The sequence below is a fragment of the Macaca nemestrina genome, chromosome 14 (genome assembly GCF_043159975.1).
Source record: "Macaca nemestrina isolate mMacNem1 chromosome 14, mMacNem.hap1, whole genome shotgun sequence".
Classification (NCBI taxonomy): Eukaryota; Metazoa; Chordata; class Mammalia; order Primates; family Cercopithecidae; genus Macaca; species Macaca nemestrina.
The window spans coordinates 8321692-8343299 of NC_092138.1; positions in this window are offsets into that span (position 1 = coordinate 8321692).

Genomic DNA, 21608 nt, shown 5'->3' on the forward strand with positions numbered 1-21608 from the left:
CCACGTTGTGTTATTATCATGTTCTCTAGATTGTGTGCCTGTTTGTCTGGTGATATATGTATGTCACCATACTTAAGGTAGTGGCTCTGCAAACCCTTTCCAACTCTGTGTTTGGTGACATGTCATTAGCTTACCATTGGCTGTCATGGGAGGATTTATACCACAGACAATGACAAATGTTACAAACCAGGTATCCCATGCATACACACAATATACATCCATCCATATGCATATACCAAGCACACATATACATACATGCCACACTTATATGCATGCACCACACAGCACACACACACCACACTACACACAATACACTGTGGGTTCCTCCCCCAAATCCTCAAAGATTAAAACTGGAAACCAAGCATCTTTTAAGGTGGCGTTCCCAACCTGAGACCTTGGGTGGCCTCCTAAGTCTGAGAGAAGTGCGGATGTCTCTTCCCCGCCACAGGGAGGTGACTCTGGGCAGGCCTAAAACCTGAAGCAGGGCTAGTGGAGGCTGCAATGTGGCTGGGGCTGGCCTGAGAGGGCTCAGGACCCTCTGAGCAGAGCCCTGCTCACACCCAGGGTCCTTCAGTCAGGCAACAGTAGCCCGAGGTATTCTTGGGCTATCTGTGCCCCTGGCAGCATCTGCTCCCTTGGAATTGCAGATGGTCTGCAGCGCCTCCACTCCCGGGACGCCACGATGAGCCTTGCCTCTGCCCTGACAGCCTGGTTTTTGAGGACGACAAGGGGTCTCTGCCTGGTGCTGGGGATAGATCAGGAAAATGCCCCTGCTCATCCATCTACCTCTTGATCTCTTTCCATCCCAGGCTGGCACACACAGCTCCCGGAACCCTGGGAGTTTGCTGTCTTCTGTGTGCTAACGAGATGGCTGGTGGCTGAACTCTAGTTTCAGGATGACAGCTGATTGCCAGAAAGACCAACCATGATGCCACTTCATCCCCAACCCACAGTTGGGAGGAGGGGCTGGAGACCAAGTCAGTCACTAATGGCTAATGATGTTTCAATCACACCTACATCATGGAACCGCCACCAAATCCCCAAACAATGGGGTTTGGGGAGCTTCCAGGGTGGTAGAAGCATCCACATTAAGTGGGGAGCTGGGCACTGAGAGGACAGGGAAACTCCACACTTGCTCCCCCAATACCTTCTCCTATGCTTCTCTTCCATTTGGCCACTCCTGAGTTGTATCTTTCATAACAAAACCATTATTGTAAGAAGAGTGCTGCCCTGCGTTCTGTGATTCATTCTAGCAAGGTATTAAGCCAGGGGGAAGGTCATAGGAGCCCCTGATTTCAGAGCCGGATGACCCTTGGGCTTTGTGGCTGCTGTCTGCTGTGGGGCAGAGTCATGGGACAGAGCCCTTCACCTCCAGTGTTCATGGCATGAACTTGTGGGACACCCAGGTGGCGCTGGAGAACTGGAGGACTAAGAATTGAGAATTGCCACTTGGAATGACACCAGACAAGTGCAAAGTCAGACAAAGTCCTGTGTCCTCTCTAAGAGGCCAATGCCCCTAGTTATTCTTTAAGCCTGAATCCAACGGTCTCTACTATGCCTCCACACCTCCACCCTCCCATCCCACTGCTGGGCAGTCCCCAGAACCTTTCCATGGCATTCATCACTACAGAGAGGCTTGGAGAGGTCTAGGAAGTTAAGACCTCCACAGGCCAGGTGGATCTGGGCTCACCCATCCTCTTCCCCACCCACATCTCCAGAGCCCAGACCCCAGCTCTGGAGCCTCTTCTCACAAATACACTGTGCCCAGCCATCACACCTGGGACCCCACGGTGCTGTATGTTTCCTGCTGTGTCTCCCAGCAGACTCTGCTCCACCACTGCCACCTGGGCAATTGGCAGCAAGTACATCCAGACCACAGGTATTGGCAGCAGGGAGGCAGGCCTGAGGCACAGACAACAGCCAAATCCTGATGTTGACATGCAAAGGATGCCACACCTCCAGGAACATCCAACAGGCAGCCAGTTCCAGCCAGTTCCAGCCAGTTGCAGCCAGTTCCAGCCAGTTCCAGCCAGTTGCAGCCAGTTCCAGCCAGTTCCAGCCAGTTCCAGCCAGTTCCAGGGCATGAAAAGGCAGAGATCCTCCACCTCCTCTCCAAGAAAAATCGCCCAGTGCTCCTTTGAAGAGTCCGAGGTTGCATCTAAAATGCTTCTGGAAATTATTGTTTGAGGTGTCACCCACCTCCCACATCCAGCCCCTCCCAGGCACCTCAGTCATGCAGGAAGGAGGAAGAGCTGGAGGAAAGATTAAATAGAAGGTGTTGGTGGGAGTAGGGGGAAGACGAAATGACAGGACGATAAACACAGACAAGACCCAGGGTTGGGGCTGGGTGACCATAGCCAGACACTTGATGTCTCCGGCTCTCTTTAAAACAGAGACGGAGCGAAATCTTTCTTGTTGTGGCAACAAAGTGAGGGAGGCACGAAGAACCTCTGTGAATGTGATGAGCCCACTGAGGAGAGGTGAGACCACCAGGGCAGATGGGGTTGTCCTCACCAGCTGGCCCCCTTGGGCCCAATACACCCCTGCCTGCCCTTCAGCCCCTGCCTGAGGGAAAGAGGAGACCCCAAGAGCAGTCAAAGACACTGGAAATGAAACACAGAACAAAAAGTCAAGACCAAAGTAGAATGGAGCAGTGGTGTGTGAGTCCACGGGGCCATCCTGCAGAAGGGTGAGGTGGTCACTGACAGTGGGGGCACGGAGGCACAGCCACAGTGTCAGATGTCTATGCCTTTGCCTCATCCTCTGGGAAGTGCCAATGAAACACACATTCAAAATGTGACTTCTGCCCTGTCAGTGACTCCCTAACCTGGGGAGGCAGGCTTCAAGATGCTTTCAGTCCCTGGGGATGTTTGCAGACAGAAGTAGAGAGACGTTGTCCCTGGAAAGCCATAATCATCTAGTATTGGAATGTTTCCGAAAAGGCTTGTTTTCGTCTGAAATGACATAGCTGCCCCTGCCGGTTTTGTCCACCCTGTATGTCCTGTTCCTTTCACTCTAGAAACACAACAAACGTGTGTAAACAAACTGTGGGCAGCTCTCTACGCAGGGTTCTTTGAGCCTGGCCCACACTGGGCGGCTCCCACAGCTGAGGCAGGGTCCGTAGCTACGGATCCCGGACAACAGGCCACACGTTCCGGGAGGATTCTACCAAGATCTCCCCGTACCCAAGCAGCCTATGAGGCTAATGTTCAGATGAGAAGGCTCTGTGGGAGGCCACAGTTGGTGCTGTGGGAGACCTTTCCCAGGCACACAGGGCAGGACGGATCCATGGAGCCCAGCATGTATGTTTCTCAGTATTCCAACTGGATCCCTCAGAAGTCGGATGCAGAAGAAACACAGAAATCCGTCTGTGTTTCATAGCACACTGATCCAGCTCTCTCCATAAGGCAGTGGGTTTCAGACAGGTGCACAAAGGGCCATGGGAGTGGTTGCTAGAATGCAGATTCCCAGCCTCTCCCCCAGAGATTCAGATTTTGTGACTCTGGAGTGGGACCATCCTCATTCATTCCCGGCTCCACCACTGACCCACGTGTTTCTGTGTAACCTCTGTGCACCTGAGGTCATCTGAATGAGGGGCACTGTCCGGACATGGAGATACTAAGGGCCTTTTAACAATCTATTTTCCAGGTGCTGCAATGGTTCAGTAATGTAGTATCTCAGGCCTGGTGCACAGTATGTGGTCAGGGTGCACTGTTTTTGTTAGCAAGACAAGGTGTCACGTGCTTCTTGGATTCCAGGGATTCTTCCCTCTATCTGTCTACAACTGTCGCCCTTACCCTCGTTATTGGATTGATCCCATACATGGATTTTGGGAGAAATCCTGTTGAGGCAGTGTCCTTGCAGTTTCTGTCTCTTAGCAACAAGCCTGGCCCTCTGCCCCTCCCCCACAGCGATGGGACCTAATCTGCCCTTTGCCCTGTCAGGCCACCAAATAATTTCACAATTCTAGTGGGACAGCAGGGGCCCCTTCACAAGACAGTTATGTAATAGAGCTCGTATTTGCAAACAGCCTGCCTGCCTAGCTGACTTAAGCGGGAAAGGAATTTATAAAATGACATTAGAAAGCTTCTATCTCAGGAGGGCTTGAGGATCACATGAAGACGCTCTGGGCCCTGGTGACAGAGGTGGCTCAAGTAAGGGACACTCCCCTTTGGCCTCTGCCACTGCTGCCCCTGAATTTCCTGCTCCCCTGCAGGAGTTAGGGCTCTGCCTCCCAGGGTGTCAGGCAATCTGAGCTGGCAGCTTACAGGGATCATGTGGGGTATGTACACCAGGAAAAGTGGGGTGCTATTGTTAAAGAAAGGAGGCAGAGGTGCTGAGGCCACACACACACACATTTGCACACTCTCATACACATGCATGCACACACATATACACAATTATACACCCCCAATCACAGGCACACTCAGATACTCATGCATATACTCATATACACACAATTACTCATACTCACACACATAACCCATGCACACTCATGCATATACTCTCACACATTCACGGTCACACTCACACATACATACTCTTATACATACATTCACACACTCCCTTACACACACACACACACTTACACACACATATTCATACACATGCATGCATAGTCATATACAGTCACACACACACACTCATGGGCACATACTGATACACAATCCCACACGCACACAAACATATACAACATACCCATACACGCGAATGCATATCCTCTAACACTCATGCTCACACTCCCATACACACTCACATATACACAATGACACACACACCCATATACACATTCCTCACACAAATACATGAATCCTTATGTACCCTCACACACAATCACATATACACAATCACACACGCACACATGCCACACACATATATACCCTTATACACACTTATACACGTACACTTCCTCACAACTCACACATACCTGCTCATACACAGTCACAGATACCTACACACACACCCTCACACACCTGCACATGTACATGTACACACGCTCACACTCATGCCCTCTCCAGCCCTTGTTGTGCCCCAGCCCTGGGCACAGCTCAGATGCAGGCTGCAGTGGAGCTCTGTGCCTGGAAGCCGGCGGCTGAGGGCTGCGTGGAGCTGACGGTGCGGCAGCCGCTAGAGCTGAGCGAGAGCTGCCACTCGTTTCCAGGAAAGGAGAAACGGAGAGTGGAGCAGGATGGATCTGTACCACCTGCTGGCTTTCAGGAGACAAAGTGGGTCGCACGACTGAGAGACTGTTGAAAGTCCCTCTGGGAAGACAACAGCCTGAGACAGCACTTACTGGAGGAGGGGCCCTGGGGGCTCTGAGTCAGGGAGGAATTGCTGGGCAGGGAGGAAGCAGAGAGCCCAGCCCGCTTGGGACATTTTCAGGATTTTTGTAAGCCGGTTGTGAAAGTTGTCTGTTGTTGAAAATTAAATTATACAAACTTACAACCAAACACGTTATATTAAAACTTCCAGCCTGGTGCTGACCTTGATCCGGTGTGGCATGTCAGCATCACTGCTCCTCCTCCCGACTCTGCCGTCAGCGAGGGAACTGGCACCATGGAAACCAGCAAAGGCTACGAATGAGGGCTTGTGTGCTCTTCTGGAGAACCAGTGAGACTCCTCCATCAGCACACCCCTGGCTGGAGGGCACGTTATTGTGGGTTACCTATAGCTGCCCCAGTCATTCTTATGGCCGACTCGGGATCTAGGCTTTGGACTCCCAGCTCCCATCTCATCACTCATGGGCTGGAGCCTGTTGTCACGTGGGATGGGGGCACGAACTCCCCTGCACTTCAGGCCTTCTCTGTGCAGGATCTGAGGGCTCCAGCATCCAGAGAAACCCCTCAGGTCAAGAGTCAGAGGCTACGGGCAGGGTGCGGGCAGGTTTGGCTAAAAGGACCTTCTCCAGTTCAGCCTCCTCCTTTCAATGCGCTTTCCCCCTTTTATCCCTTCTGTGTTCCTGCTGTGGCCTGACACCATCCACAGGTACCATCCGTTTACAGGACTGTTCACATTCACTCACCCCCACTTCACACGTGTGACCCAACTGCCCATTGGCTCGGCTCCCTCCTGGCTGCCTCCTGCAGAGCCCTTTTCACGAAGGGAAATCTGTGCCCCATGGTCACAGGAAAGCCAGACATCAGATGATGCAGGTGGGATGGAAAGAATTGAGCTCAGAATTCTCTGGGGGGTTACAGATCACAGTAGACCTGAGCACAAAGAAGCCAGCACTTTTCATCCACTTCGTATGCTTTTATGTCAAAATGGGCTCCAGCTGAGTACACTTCCACACTTCACTTCCAGACACACCAGCCCTGTAAGAAGACAGCAGACAGCTAATGAGGGGCCAGGCGAAGGTGACGCTCCTGGCAGCTCCAGCGCTCCCTGGCCACATCATGCCTCCTCTCATTGTCTCAGGACAAGCAGGGACCTGGCCAGGCTCGGTCTGTAAAGGTCAAGCACGTCCTCTTTCAGTGTATTTCTCCCTCATCTAAGAGCACAAGCTTGAGATCATTATTTGATTCAACCATGACTTTTCTTGCAGCCCGAGTGTAATGTGTTAACAAGCTCATTCCATTAACTAATTTTCTTCTTTTTACAAAGAAGTACAGTAGCCTAGAGAGAAAAAAAAAAAAAAAAAAAAAATGCAGCGCTTGACTCAGAGGAGCCATGCCGGGCTTTTTTCCAACGTAACTGCAGGTAGCGCTTTGAGAAAATAAATCCTTTGGATAAATTTGCCTGAAACAAGTGATTCCAATTTCCCCTGTTACAGAAGTGGTTCTTGACTCTCTTGGCAGGTAAGTGAGTCAGATGGGCAAATTAATCAGATGGTGAACGTCCAAGACCCAGCTCCAGATTCAACAACACCAGCTGCCCTGAAACTATCATTACATGCTACAAACCCAAACAGGCCTGAACTCCATAACCCATTCCCTGGGCAGGCACCAGTGCCAGGCAGAAAGTTTCAGGGAGTCAGCCCATCAGAACGTGACCTCCCTGAGTCCACACACACCCAGACGCCTCAGACACAATCATCATTATTATAACAGCAGCAGCAGCAACAAAGCCTGCCTCTATAGGCTCTCTCCCTCCACCAAGCTCAGACACACATTAAATTATTAATGCTAACGAGGCCTCCCATGTTGCAGATGAGAAAACAGAGAGGAGGTGTTTTCTGAAGAGCAAATTGTTGATTGCATTACAATGATTAGAAATTGAGGCTCATACACCTCATGAGTAGACTTTGCAGTGATTTGAATATTTGAAGAGTTAAACATCTCAATCTCAAGTTACAGGCCACTGCTAGAAGTCTATGAGGACTTAAATGCATGTGTTACTCACTATCTAACTCCACTTGTTTCCTGATATCAGACTGTAAGAGATATATATATCTGTTTAAGTGATACATCTACTTTTTTATAGCATTGTGATATGGCAAAATCTATAGTAATTTTAACTTATTGATATAAAGGGCAAATAATCACTAGTGATTTCATTCTGACCGTGACTCTTACCAGTCATGCTGTTGTTGCCAAATATACCCCAGCATTGGCTATGTGCCTCTTCACTCAGTACTCATTTCCTTTCTTCTCCCACATTCAGATCCAAATCTTTCCATGTTCTACTTTGCCTTTCATTCTGTCTTTGTTTTGTCGTTTGACTTTCTAAGCTTGTATCCCTTATAACCATTCTATATTTCATGGAAACAAGAACAGGTCTAAGCAGGAGATGCTGATGTGGAAATTGTGAAAGAGACTTTGGAGCCTCTTCCACACTCTATCTTCTTGGTTCACAGAAACCTTTGTGAGTCTGGAAAGTGTCCTCGTCTCCCACAGGAAAACGCTCACACACAAGTAAACAGGAGGACAAGGAGAGGCCCCCCTCTGAGGGTGGGCATCCCCTTTTTCCATGCCCACCTGCCTTCAGCAGAAGCCCTTTGTGGTTCAAGAGCCCGTTTCCCCAAGAGTGACAGTAAGGAGGGCAGGGAACAAGGAGAATTTGGAAACATGGAGGCAGAGGGGTTGGCCTGGAGGCCGGGGACATCCCTGATCTGATTCTGGTGTGAGTCTGGGTGGCAGACCTCTTGGGGAGGTCGAGGTCAGTGCTGGAACTCATAGGACCCCAAGGGGAGAGACATGGCTGCCTTGTATACCCAGAGGGCTGGGTTGGGCTGCCCAGGCTGCACACAAACCTGGAAGCTGTCTCCCTCTGCATGGGCATCTCAGCAGCCATCCTGATGGGCCAAATACCATAGGCCCTTACTGTGTTTTCTGGGCACTGTGTCAGGCGTACACATGGGAACCAGCTGCACATGTTGATATTGAATTTCTTGCCAGCCAGCTTAGTGGGGACTTAGAAATTTGTTTTTTTTTTTTTGTGATTTAGAAAAATAATATGACATTTCTTGCATTTGAATACAGTGGAATGTATTAACTAGGATCAAATTCAACTGCATAGAACTACAGTGATCTGATAGCAGCTTAAAGAAGAGAGGGATTATTTTTGTCTCATATAAATAAGTCCAGGCCTGGCACAGTGACTCAAGCCTGTAATCCCAGCACTTTGGGAGGCTGAGGCAGGTGGATCACATGAGGTCAGTAGTTCAAGACAGCCTGGCCAACATGGTCAAACCCTGTCTCTACTAATATTACAAAAAAGTTAGCCAGGTGTGGTGGTGGGCGCCTGTAATCCCAGCTACTCAGGAGGCTGAGGCAGGAGGATTGCTTGAATCTGGGAGGCAGAGGTTGCAATGAAACGAGATTGTGCTGTTGCATTCCCGCCTGGGCAACAAGAGCAAAACTCCATCTCCAAAAAAAGAAAAGAAAAGAAAAGAAAAGAAAGAAAGAAACAAGTCCAAAGAAGGAAGTCCCAGGTTCCTTCTAAAGTTCTGTTTCACCATCCTCAGTGAGTTGCTTCCAACCACAAGGCTACCTCATAGACTGCTGAAGCCTAAGCCATCATGTCTGCATTCCAGGCAGAAAGAAAGATAAAGGCAAGAGGACTTAGGGGAATGTGCCAGTTGCCCTTCCCTCTTTCGAAGTATTTTCCTGGAAGCCTCAGCCAACATCTGCTGCTTAAATCTCAGTGGCCAGAATTTAGCACAGCCACAAGTGTCTGCAATGGAGGCTGAGAAATCGGAATTTTATAGCTGGACTCATTGTTATTTCGATAAAACAAGGGCTCTGTGACTAAGGAAGAAAAAAGAGGTAGGTACTAGATGGACAAATGACACTCCGCCCACAAAAAGTAAAATTAATGATTCATATGTGTAGGTACAAGTCCATTTGCCTCAGACGAAAGCCTCCTGACTTAGTGATGGATAGTTCTTCCTTATCTTACCTTATTTTTATTTCAGAACTACTCGATTTATGGTGATATTATGGAAAAGATTCAAAACATTTACTTAGCTATTGGTAGTGGAAATGACTTACACTACTCATCAAAATTATCTCCAGGATTCTATGTTCTCCTCAGTGAAGAGAAGTTGTCCTCTAAACTAGCATGGGGCCAGCAGCAGACAGCAAGATCAGGATGCATTTTGTATCAAATATAAAAAAGAAGATGCTTTCTATCCCTGACATGATTTGAAGTGGTGTGTCACTCCTATACTTAAACCATGATAGGAGTAATATTCTGATTCAAAAATAGAATTGAGTGAGAAAAGGAAGAGAGGTTTTACTCAAGTAGTTAGACAAGATTTCAAACAGAAAAAAATGAGAAGAAAAATATTAAAGAGAATGTTTTTGTCCAAGTGAATATTTAGACGTGAAGTTAGTTTAACTATGACAGAGTAACAGGTGCTCAGTCATTATGTCCTTGAGGGGGAAGGGAGCAGGGGGTTTGAGGGAAGCCCCCAGGCAGAGCGCTCCCTAGAGGGTTGGTGGTGGGAGGGAGCAGGAGATGGTATGAGCCACTGGGAAGGCTTGGCTGCCACCCTCTCACCTGGGAAACCCTTCCTGGTGCTCCTAGAAAAGAAAAGCCACAATTTCTTCCCATTTACATAAAGGAAAAATCCAGGTGAGTTGGTATTCAACCAAATGCCTTTTTGCCAGCATAAACTCTTTGCATTAATTTTCTGGCATCTGATATGCATCTGATATGCCTTTGAATATTCCCAAATACTTTCAAGGAGAAGCTATTTCTGCTTCTTGAGAAATCCTCCCCTGTACTCACACAAGAGTAGCTATAGCTGAGGGCCTCTTCTTTGTCACTGGGGACCATGCAAAGTGTCTCCTTCCCACCCCTCATCACATAAGATCAGTAGGTGGTTGGACATTGCCTGGGGCCAGACGTAGAAATTGACTTGCACAGCAGGCATGAGTGGGTACCACGTGAGACACAGAAGCCTCATTCCCATGTCTCACCCCGTTAGCTGCTGCACCTAAAATCACCTTTCTCCTTGCATTGTGAGACTATCATTATGACGTGGAGGTGGGTTCTGGGGACTTGTTCTATTGGTTCACTAAAAGTCCTTTTACTGGGATAAATGCATACTCCCATGGAAACATCTTATTACTTCAGCACAAAATAGGAGAGTGGAAGAATAATGACATCAGAACTAAACAGGAGCAGCTAAAGCTATGCTGAAGGGTCAGGAAGGACCAACTTCCTTTCAGATACGTTTATACTTATCTTTTAAAAAGCTCATGTCGGAATACAGGAGTATAGCAAATAGGGAAAGAGATTGCATGTAGCAAGTTCTACTCCTACCCAACCCCGATTAAGAGGCAAATGGCACCCACACATAGGTCCAAATATTTTAAAGTTATCGATCAAACTTACAAACTGCAAAATACAACATGTCCTTTTCTTCCACCTTGACAAATATACCTCCATGATGACTTGGACACCCAGAGCTGAATCTAGAATTTTCTTTTCCACTGGAGGTGTCAGTATGGGAAGACCCAGTCTTCAGCTCTGGAGAGGACACAGTTTACTGAGGGAGAATGGTCTAGAAGGTGACTGCAGACTCTTCATAGGCGCCTCTTCCTTGGGTTTCATGGATGCCTCACCCAGTGGTCTCTCTTGCCCAGGTCTAGGGGTGATACTGTCCTGGAAGATAGGATAATTGCAAGAAAGCCTGTGAGTAGCTGCCCAATCTATGGTTTATGCAAAAAATTGAATTCAGTGCATTCACACATATCACCAAGGTTGGAGGAATCCCAAAACCCTCCACAGAAGTGATTTGGCTAGGTGTTAAAGGATGGATAGACCTGAGAAGGAAGGCTTAGATCCCCAGGCAGGGAAGTGTTCTAGCAGTCTGGCTACCACAGGCATGGTGAGAAAATGTAGTGGAATTCAGAAGATAAGATGGAAAAGGAAGGTTGGAAAATGTGGTGGAGAGCCTGCGTTGCTCAACTGTGGGAGTGTTTTGAGCTGAACTGTGCCCCCTCCTAAGATACATATGTTGAAGTCCTAACTCCCAGTGCCTCAGAATGTAACCTTAATTGGAAATAGGGTTTTGCCAATGCAGTCAATTTAGAATGAGGTCCTTGGCAAGTGGGTTGGTGGGGGGTGAGGGTCGGGGGGTGGGTGGTTAATCCAATATTACTAGTGTCTTTGTAAAAAAGGGAAATTCAGACACAAGAACAGACACAAACACAGAGGATGCCATTCAAAGATAGAATGTGTTCACACGCCAAGGAACCCACAGGCTGCCAGCAAACCCCCAGAAGAGAGACCTGTGCAGGTTCTCTCACAGCCTCAGAAGGAACCGACCCTGCCCACACCTTGATCTTAGCCTTGCAGCCTCCAGAACTGTGAGATGATGAGTCTCTGTGGTTTAAACCACCAGGCTCTGGTGCTCTGTCACAGCAGCCCTAGCTGACTGACACAGGGAGTTTGCCTTTGTTCTCAAAGCATGGAGAACCACGAGAGGAACACAGAGGTGACATGTGGAAGTCATTTTCTGGGATGATTAGTGTGGCAGGTGTGAATGAGTGGAGGGAGCATGGGTAGAGTCAGCAATGGTGTCTGGCTGGTCTCCCAGCGTCAGCGGTAGAAGAGTCCGTGGCTCCCTGCAAGTGGAGGGATGTGAACGCCAGCCATGACCGGGGTGGTTCCTGTCTGCTCATTGCCCTCCACCATGACCGTGAGCACCCTGGCAAAGAGCAGAGCTGGCAATGATGGTGTTTATAGCAAGCATAAGGCCTTGGCAATGCAGAGCGGCTCACTGCACCAGCAGCATCACAGCCCCTGATCCCTTAGCCTACAATCGCCTTCTCTGTGGATGTGGTGATGGGAGTACCAAAAATCCTTCCATAAAGCAGGCCATTTAGGAGGGCCTCACCTCTTCAATAGCACAGGATTCAGGGCTGTCTTATTGCAAGGTCAGCACAATGAGAACAGAGTCTGGCAGAGAAAGGAGACACCACAATTTTATCTTACCTAAACTTGCACTGTCACAGGCTTACCATGAGGATTCAGGCTACTTGCCTCCACCCATTGAGCAAATAACTTGGGTTGACTCCCAGTGCCTGTTGGAAAATCAACTTGGTTCTCTGACTTCACATGAATGCGGGTCCATCAAAGACTTTAAGAGGAGGGGATTATGTGAGGATGGGTGGTATGAGGAAAGAGTTTACAATACTCTCCTAAAGCCAGGGAAGAATCAGTAAGAATGGATTTCACAGCAAAAGCAACAGCAGCATTTGTAATGTCCCCACCTAATGAGCATCTCTGACCTCCATCACTGTAACAGGCACCTGATATGGCAGAAATGTGATGATGCCTTGGGAACATAGGACTGAACATCTCAGGATTTGGAACAACCAAAATTTAATTCCAGCCCATGGAACATGACAATGCACATCGGCAAGGCTCCCTGCTGATCCCTGCTGCTCAGAGGCCAGGCCAAAAGGCACCATTTTAAATGCTGGCCACGTGGCAGGCCAAAGAGCTCTGTGTGACCTCACATTGAAAATCAAATGCACATCCTTGAGTTGCTCTCTGCTTCTAACTCATGGCTACAATGAGTCATGTGGCACCCCAACACCCCAACAAAGCCAGAAATAGCTAGTCTTTGAGTCTTCCTCATGAAGAACAGAGGCCAGCAAAGTTTGGTGATCAACATGGACAAAGTCCCCATCATCCTGCAAGATTGGCATTATCCTCTTATTTCACACATGAGGCTCAGAGGAGCTATGTGACTTGCTTGAGTGAACATTTAAACTCAGGCCAATGGATTTTTTAAAGTGTATCTTTTCATTCTAATTTGCTTCTCTCTCCCTCTCTCCATCTCTCTCTCTCTCACACACACACAAACACACACACACACACTTCTTATATTTACCCATATATTCTAATTTCCTTTCCTTTTCATTGTGTTTGGGCAAAACAGTATTCCTAAGCTTTAAATGGGTCTCATTCCTCTGGAGGTTGCTCTGTACTGAGATGTGCATCTTTACAAATTGAAACTGATCTTGAAATAAAGTACTGAACTCAAAAAAGTTCAGTTCAAAGGTCTGTCAACATAAGAAAAAATAAGAAGACTCTAATTTTGCCCCATATCTACGAGTGCCATAATTTTGCGTAGCATCAAAAAAATTAAGAGTGAAAATAGAACAAGGCTTAACTCTTGCAAATATTCACTCTTTGTACAGTAAAAAGCTTGTGGCTTGGTTCTTTGGGCAATTATGTCATTCCCCACAGGACTAACTGTCTGGTTCAAGTGCCGTTTTAAAGCTGAAGCTTTAGTAGATGTAAACAGGTTTTAATTTCAAGGTAGCAAATTGTTAGAAATGATGAAATCAAAGCCAGCGTATGAAATATTAGGAGTATTTGTGCTTTAACGTATATAGCTTCAGTGTCAAGGAACAAAAGGCAGTGAGGGAGGATGACTCAGAAAATACATATTCTGAATAATCCTGACATCAGAGAGAGCTGACACGAAAATGCCTTTGATTACTCGAAGACAATTTGGGAAAATATCAGCTGTCTATTCTTGCCAGAATTGCAAACGACTTTGAAAAGATCCTTTTGGGTGGAGTGGTATGAAGGGAAACAAAATCAGGGTGGGATGGTGAGTGAAGCTCTTCTAAGAAGCATTGCTGCAAAACGTCAGAGAGATGGAAAAGTAGTGAAGGAGAAGGTGGGGTTGAGAAAGGAGTCTTTTTTTTCTTTCTAACGAGTAATATTAGACCTTGGATTTTATGACTTCAAGTGAAATGTGGAAACCTAACTTCCATTTAGGCCTGTTTATGGTCCCATTTTTAAATGTCATCTTGAGTATCGGATAGTGTTATGTTGGTTTCACTCATCTAATATGGTTTCTAAAACTCACAGACAAAAGCCTAGTCTCATTTGTGTCTCTGTCTACCTGCCTTTTCCACGGTTCCTTCCTCCTTTCCGGTAACTCCAAGATTCTTCCTTTCAGCTTTTCCTTTCTGCTTGAAGAGCTGTCTTTAGCAATCATTCGGGGTAGGTCTTTTAGAGACAATTTTTTTTACTTGTCCTTTATAGGAAAAGGTCTTTATTTTCCTGAAGGATAATTTCAGTGGGTTTAGTCTTCATTGTTGACAATTCTTTTCTTTCAGTCCTTGAAAAATGCTGTACCACTTTCTTCCAACCTCTGTGGTTTCTGATGAGAAATCTGCTGTCATCTGAGTGGATGTTTTCCTAAAAGCAATGTGTCATTTCTCTCTTTCTCTGCTTTTAAGAGCTTCTTCTGTGTCTTTGGATTTCAGAAGTGTAATTATGACATGTCTTGGCATGGATTTCTTTGGGTATATTCTATTTGGGATTTATTCAGCTTTTTGAACAAATCCCGAAATATGTAAACAAAGAAAGAGTATTCAAAGACATAACAGCAGCAAATTCCCCAAATTTGGCAAAATATATAAAACTTTGTTTATGTAAATGAAATATATAAATCTTATGTCTCTGAATACTCTTTCAACCTCACGGTCTCCTCTCCTTCTGAGACTCCCAAAATATGAATGTTAGATCTTCTGTCAGAGTCCCACAGGTTCCTGAGGCTCTCTCCATTTTCTTTTTTCTAATCTATTTTCTTTCTGTCATTCAGATGAAGTAAATCCTATTACTCTGTCTTCAAGGCCACTGCCTGACACACTGGCAGACTGCAGTTAGGGGAACCTGAATAGGATTGGTCTGTAGAATCATTGCTCATTTGAGGTTTATAGTCATGATTTAAGATGAAACCAGTCAGTCCGGTTGAACGATTGATAGTTTTAAAATCAAGTTCTGCTTGTACACAGACAGAAGGAAGAAAGGTAATTACACTAAAGCAGGTGAGGGTTTGGCAGGGATTCTAGTGGAGTAGAGGCTAGAGGGCATCAGGAAGTTGATTGTAATGACGGTCCACAGAGGGAGTGAAGGGATCGTCAAATGGAAGATCTCAGTGAAGTTTAAATTGCTTTGGAATTGAAAGAATAGGAGGCAACACTCGTGTTTTGAATGCTCAGAGTTGAGATCTTATATATTGGTGAGCCTAAGATCCCAGATATGATGGAGGAGTGACTGGTGGAAGTGGGAAGGAGGAGAACATAGATGAAGAGGAAGGAGTGACAGAGAAGTAGATATCTGGCCGACCACAAGACCACCAATATAATTTATCTTCCAAATGGGGAGGCATGAGAATGAAAGTGGTGCCGACGATAATTACTCCAGGACAATAGGCCTAAGCTGGGACACTCCAAGAGAAACCATGACATATGGCCACCCTAGGCATCCATGAGGTTGGAAACACCAGTGTAGATGATGAACAGAATACAGATCAGGATCAGGATGGAGTGTGCACAAAGCCGTGGCTGGATCTAGTGTCTGAAATGACTGAGAAGGACCAGATAAGGAGACAGTGGCAATGACCAGGGCAGGGGATGGCAGAGGCCAGTGAGACACATCCTTGAGCATCAGGGACTTCTGGTTAGGAGAGAGGGAGAGGAAAGGTTAGTAAGGAACAATAAGAAAGAGGAAAAACCAACTCCATTTCCTGATCCTGATGTAGGCTGTGTATGAGAAAAACATCCTGTGTCTGCAGTGACAGGGTGTTCCCAGAGAACAGCCAGGTGTCAAAAGGTGAGAGCAAAGATCAGAGGAGAACTTGACGGGGCACAGGGCAGAATCCTGGGGACATGCACTGTACTCAGGCTGGCCAGAAGATGGGGGTGGAAGGGAGGGATGCGCCATAGGGTCAGATGAGAACTTGCACAGGACTTGGGGGCATGACATTTGGAGGAGCACCCTCGGACGTCTATTGGGGATGGATGTAGATGGGGAGAGGGCATGTGGGCAACAGACGGGATTGATCATTCTGAATGCTGAGCTCAGTCATGTGGCTACTATCACACTGAGGAGGAGCAAGGTGGTGTCCACCAGGAAAGCCCATGCTGTTGTGAAGGCTCAGGGTGATGAGTTCCAGAGTAATCCTGGCCTTCTTCGTGCCATCTCTTAACTCAGCATTTTTCTTTAAATTCTAAAGGGAAGCTACTTGAGGGTCTGAGGAGGGAGGAACACTTGTGTCCAGGAGGTTGAGGCTGCCGTGAGCAGTGATAGTGCCAGTGTACTCCAGCCTGGGCAACACGGCAAAACCTTGCCTCAATAATAATAACAATTATTATTCTAAGGTAATGCCCAGTTTCTGTTTTGTTCTCCAGGCATATTTGGTTTCCCTTTAAGTGAGCTATGGTATCAAACACGTACTCCTTGCCCTCAGGCTTTATTTTCTTAGAATTTGGGGATTTCAGACTCACCTGTTACAGCAATATAACCAAAAAACACACTTTAAGTAAGCCTACAGGATGCCATTTGTCTGGCAGTATGAATAAACCTAAATGTTCTGAGAAACCTTTCCATCACCACCAGGCATGGAACTGCTACGAAGAAACTGCAAGATGGGAAAGTGTTCATTAACAAGACTTTAGCGGCCAGGTGCGGTGGCTCACGCCTGTAATCGCAGCACTTTGAGAGGCCGAGGCGGGTGGATCACGAGGTCAGGAGATCGAGACCATCCTGGCTAACACAGTGAAACCCCGTCTCTACTAAAAATACAAAAAATTCGCCTGGCTAGGTGGCGGGCACCTGTAGTCCCAGCTACTCGGGAGGCTGAGGCAGGAGAATGGCATGAACCCAGGAGGCGGAGCCTGCAGTGAGCCAAGATCGTGCCACTGCACTCCAGCCTGGGGACAGAGTGAGACTCCTCAAAAAAAAAAAAAAAAAAAAAAAACACAAGACTTTAGCATGTCGAGCTGCACAAAATAAAGGAATATTGATGTCTTCCATCTAGTGCATCTCCCCAGAGAAAATCAGAATAAAGAAAACTGTCTCTTACTGGCTCCAGATAAAAATTTCCTGATTTCCCAAATCACATTTGAAGGGGACAAGGCAGGGTAAATTCTGTTGGTCCCATAACGTGGTCAGGACTTGGTGAGCAGACGGAAGGAAGGGGATGCAGTTTCTAGGAGGTGCTCCTCCCTGGCATCTGGCCTGTGTGAACGGCAGCCTCTCAGACAATGGTTGTGAACAAATCTAGTTTAGGATGCTGGTCTCAAAACACATCAGTTTCTACCTGTCTGTCCTCCCTAAGTCATTGAAGGCAGTCATTATTAGACAGATTTCTAAATCCTGAGTGTTCTTCTAACCTTGTGAAAAAAGAGTTATATAAAACTGGAAGCTGTTTAAGAACAACAAGAGTTATTTTAGTTGACTTTTAAAATTTTTCTTCATGTTTATTTAATTGTTTTATTATACTTTAAGTTCGAGGGTACATGTGCACAACGTGCAGGTTTGTTACATGTTGTATACATGTGCCATGTTGGTGTGCTGCACCCATCAACTCGTCATCTACATTAGGTATTTCTCTTAATGCTATCCCCCGGCTCCCCCAACCCCACGACAGGCCCCGGTGTGTGATGTTTCAAAAAGCCCTCCATCATTTCCCTGTTAGTTGCTCCCACCTCCTAAGCCTGCTCAGTCTTTGTGACTGCTGCTGATGGATTGTCCCTACAGACAGTTTAGTTAGCAACTGCAGATTGTAGATGGCACTCGTCCTTCCAAATACTTCAGCTGTCCAGCCATATACACCAGCATCATTCTGCAGTGCATGAATGAGGTCATAGCAAGTCTAAAGTTGCCTGTTACCTGGGCATCCACTTCAACACGCATGTGATCCTATTGCTCTGAGGAGGTGTCAGGCATTGGGAATTCAGAGATGGAACATGCAGCCCCCATTCCCACCCTGTGGTGAAGGCACACACCTGCTTTGTGGTCCCTGTCATTAGTGTCTTTCTGAGACCCAATTTTAATGACCACATGGAATTCCATAGCTTGTCTATCTAATTTCCAGTGTCCTCCTTTTTAAACTGTAGTCTAGCTACACTTATCTGCTTACATGGTTGCATCTCTATTATATTTCATCTATCCAACCCTTTTGTATAAGAGGCAGGATATGAATGAATTCAATGTAAACAGATATTTCCAATACAACTTGATAGCTGCTATAATAAATGAATGCCTGGAGAGATTTCAGAATCCTGGGGACTTGCACTGGACTCAGGCTGGAGATAAGGGAATGCCTTCTCTAACGATTTGACATAAATGAATAATTGTGTGTAAAGAGTCAACTCTTGAAGACATGCTTCCATGTTGCAGTAGCTGGGAGCACTTCTGTATGGGTGATGTATACGATCAAGGTAAGCAAATGGCAAGGTGGGAGTCTGGACTGGAGGACAGAGCTCTGATCACAATCAGCCCTAAACGCCATTGCTAGAAAATGTAAGTATTGTCCAACGGTGGAGGGCAGTCACTGAAAAGATGCCGTGCAGAAGGGTGGCATCACCAGATCTGCACCGTGGGAAGATCCTTGACATCGAAGGCGAAAGGAAAGAGAGAACGATTCATTTGCTATTGCAGAAATCACTTAAGAATTCATGCTGTACTCTGTACTTCCACTGCAGGTAGTGGTGGGGTAGGTAATTGGGACCAGCCTCAATTGGGATTGGGATCCCACTCCAAGGAATGCACCCTGGGTTTCTCAGACACATACCAGGGAGTGGAACTGCAGTGGGTCCTGAAGGCAGTGGCGTTACTATGATCCACTCCAAACTAGGAACCACCTAGTGTCCCCCAAGTGACAAATGGGAAAAAAAGCATGCTCTGTATTAATGCCGTGGAACCCTACACAACAATGACTGTGATTCACTGCATAGATGAATCTCAAACTCGTAACTGTGAATGAAAAAATAAAATGAAATGAAAATCAAGGAAGAGAATACATACTGCTCACAGAGAGGGAACTTCAGGGCATGTGTCTCAGAGAAGACACTAGGAGAAAAGTAAGGAAGTGATCACTCTTAAACTGGGCTAGGGATTGTCTTCAGAAGGAGGAAGAGGATGCTACCCAGAAGAGAAAACTCAGAACCTTCCAGAATTCGAGGAATGTTCTTTTGCTTGACCTGAGGACTGGTTATTTGGCTGTTTCTGATATACTATGAGGTTGGTGGAAAAAAAAACAAACCAAAAGAAAAAAAAAACATGATTACATTTGCACCAACCTAATATATATGTGAATTTTGTGCTATTTTCTTGAGTGTTTTATTTCATGATTATGGTAAATGGTTTTTTTAAATGTGAATGGTAAGAAAGCGTGGGAACGTGTAATAAGGTAATAAAGTGAGATATTTTAGCAAGAGAATCTGTAGAGTTGGGTGAGTGACTGACGGAATCCAGAGGCTGGGGAGCAGCACCTAGAATCACCCCCAACTGTGTTGTTGAATAGCAGGTGGGATGGTGGCTTTACTCACCACATACGAGTTATGTGTGTAAAGGGTCAGCTTTAGGAGCAAGTCTAGTGGGCTCAAACAGAGGAAATCGTGAGTTAAGTTTTAGACTTGTCTAGATCCAGATGTTCAAGTCTACTAAGAAATTGGACACTGGCCTAGGGCTTGAAACAAAAGTATGGTTTGGAGTTTTTGACTTGAGAGGCATCAGCATTGGCAATCAACATAAGACATCAAGAATGCAGATGGCTAAAAAGAGTGTGTGTGTGTCTAGATTTATTAATAGAAAAAATACATCAAATCAACATAAAAAGCTCTTGAAGAACTGGAGTTTAAACTTCTAGTTTGTAGTGAAATGGTGGAGACAAAAACAATATATTACAGAGCTAGAAATAAAGGATGAAAGTGAAAGAGAAGAACAAAACAGCTGCTTTTGAAGGTCCCTAAAGGGAAAGAGAGGGGAGGAGAGGTGCCTGTGAAGGGACCTGAGTTCTCAGGAGAGTTCCTTCTGGTCTGTGTTTAGCTATGGCAGTTGCTGTTCCTACCGGGCAGAGAAGATAATGATGCAGAAGGGGCAGGAAGAGATGGAATCCAAACCTCAGGTGTTGGCACTCCTCTTGAATAGGGAGAGAAACACCCTCACTGCAGAGAGAGGAACAGCAGCTGGGATCGCCAGTGTAAGAGCCAGAAATGGGATCCTAAACCTCTCTGGCTGATTTTAGATGGCTGCAGAAGCGCAGAAGGTAGAAGTCCTAAGAGATAAAATCAACAACTTAAACGACCTTGAGCAACTTCGTTCCCTTCCAATCTCAAGTCTGTGTACTTTCAACATTACAATTTATGCAAATTGCCACTTTGTAAGGGAAATGATTATTTGGGAAAAGAAATAGTGTAGCATCCATGGTGACCTAATTGGTGTTTCTGAAATCCAAATAATTTAAGTTTTGCAAAACACTAGTGTGGTCAAAGAACAAATATGCACTGTAAAAAGCAGCAGATTTCACTTTAAATATGAAATATTAAAAGAAGAAATGAACAGCATTGCATCTGCCCGCCCTTTCTTTCCTTCTTTCTTTCTCTTTCTTTTTTCTTTCTTTTTTCTTTCGCTTTCTTTCTTTGTTTCTTTCTTTGTTTCTTTGTTTCTTTCTTTCTTTCTTTTCTTTCTTTCTTTCTTCTTTTTCTTTTTCCTTCCTTCCTTTCTTCCTTCCTTCCTTTTTCTTCCTTTCTTCATCTTTCATTTCATTTCTTTTTTTATTTAGAAAGCACGCATTGTTCCAAATTTTCCCTTGAAATCTATTCTCAGGTTTGCAGTTGACATGTACAGAAAAAGGAATTGATAACCTCATGAGAAAATGGAAAAAGAAAGCAGATGCTTATTAATGTCTCACAGCACTGCTGTCCCCAAATTAATTAGACCAGGAAGCTTGTAGGCTGACAGCTTATCTACCTTTTAATTCTGACTGGGGCAAGTCTGAAATTCCTTTGAGAGAACAGGAGCGAGGGTGCCACTGAATGTATTACAAATGACCTGCCATTTGATGTGTGACCAAAATCACTGTCAATTTTTTACTCACCTTGGATGAATTGTATTGCAGACAAGACACATACATTTAATTGCCGGAAGTTTGGAATCTAGGGATAAATTTTCATGCATTCATTTGCCACGATTTTGAAAAACAAAAACAAAGCAAAAACTCTAGTACTAAAAAACAGTTTAGAAACCAAAATGAATCACGTTTTCAGAAAACAGACCCACTGGATGGTAGAATTAAAGGTAATTTTAATTTGCTTCTTTATGCTTTTAATTATTATACGATTTTCTTTTTCAGCAAGTATTATTACTTCTATAATGGAAAGAAAGAAAAAGAAAGCAGC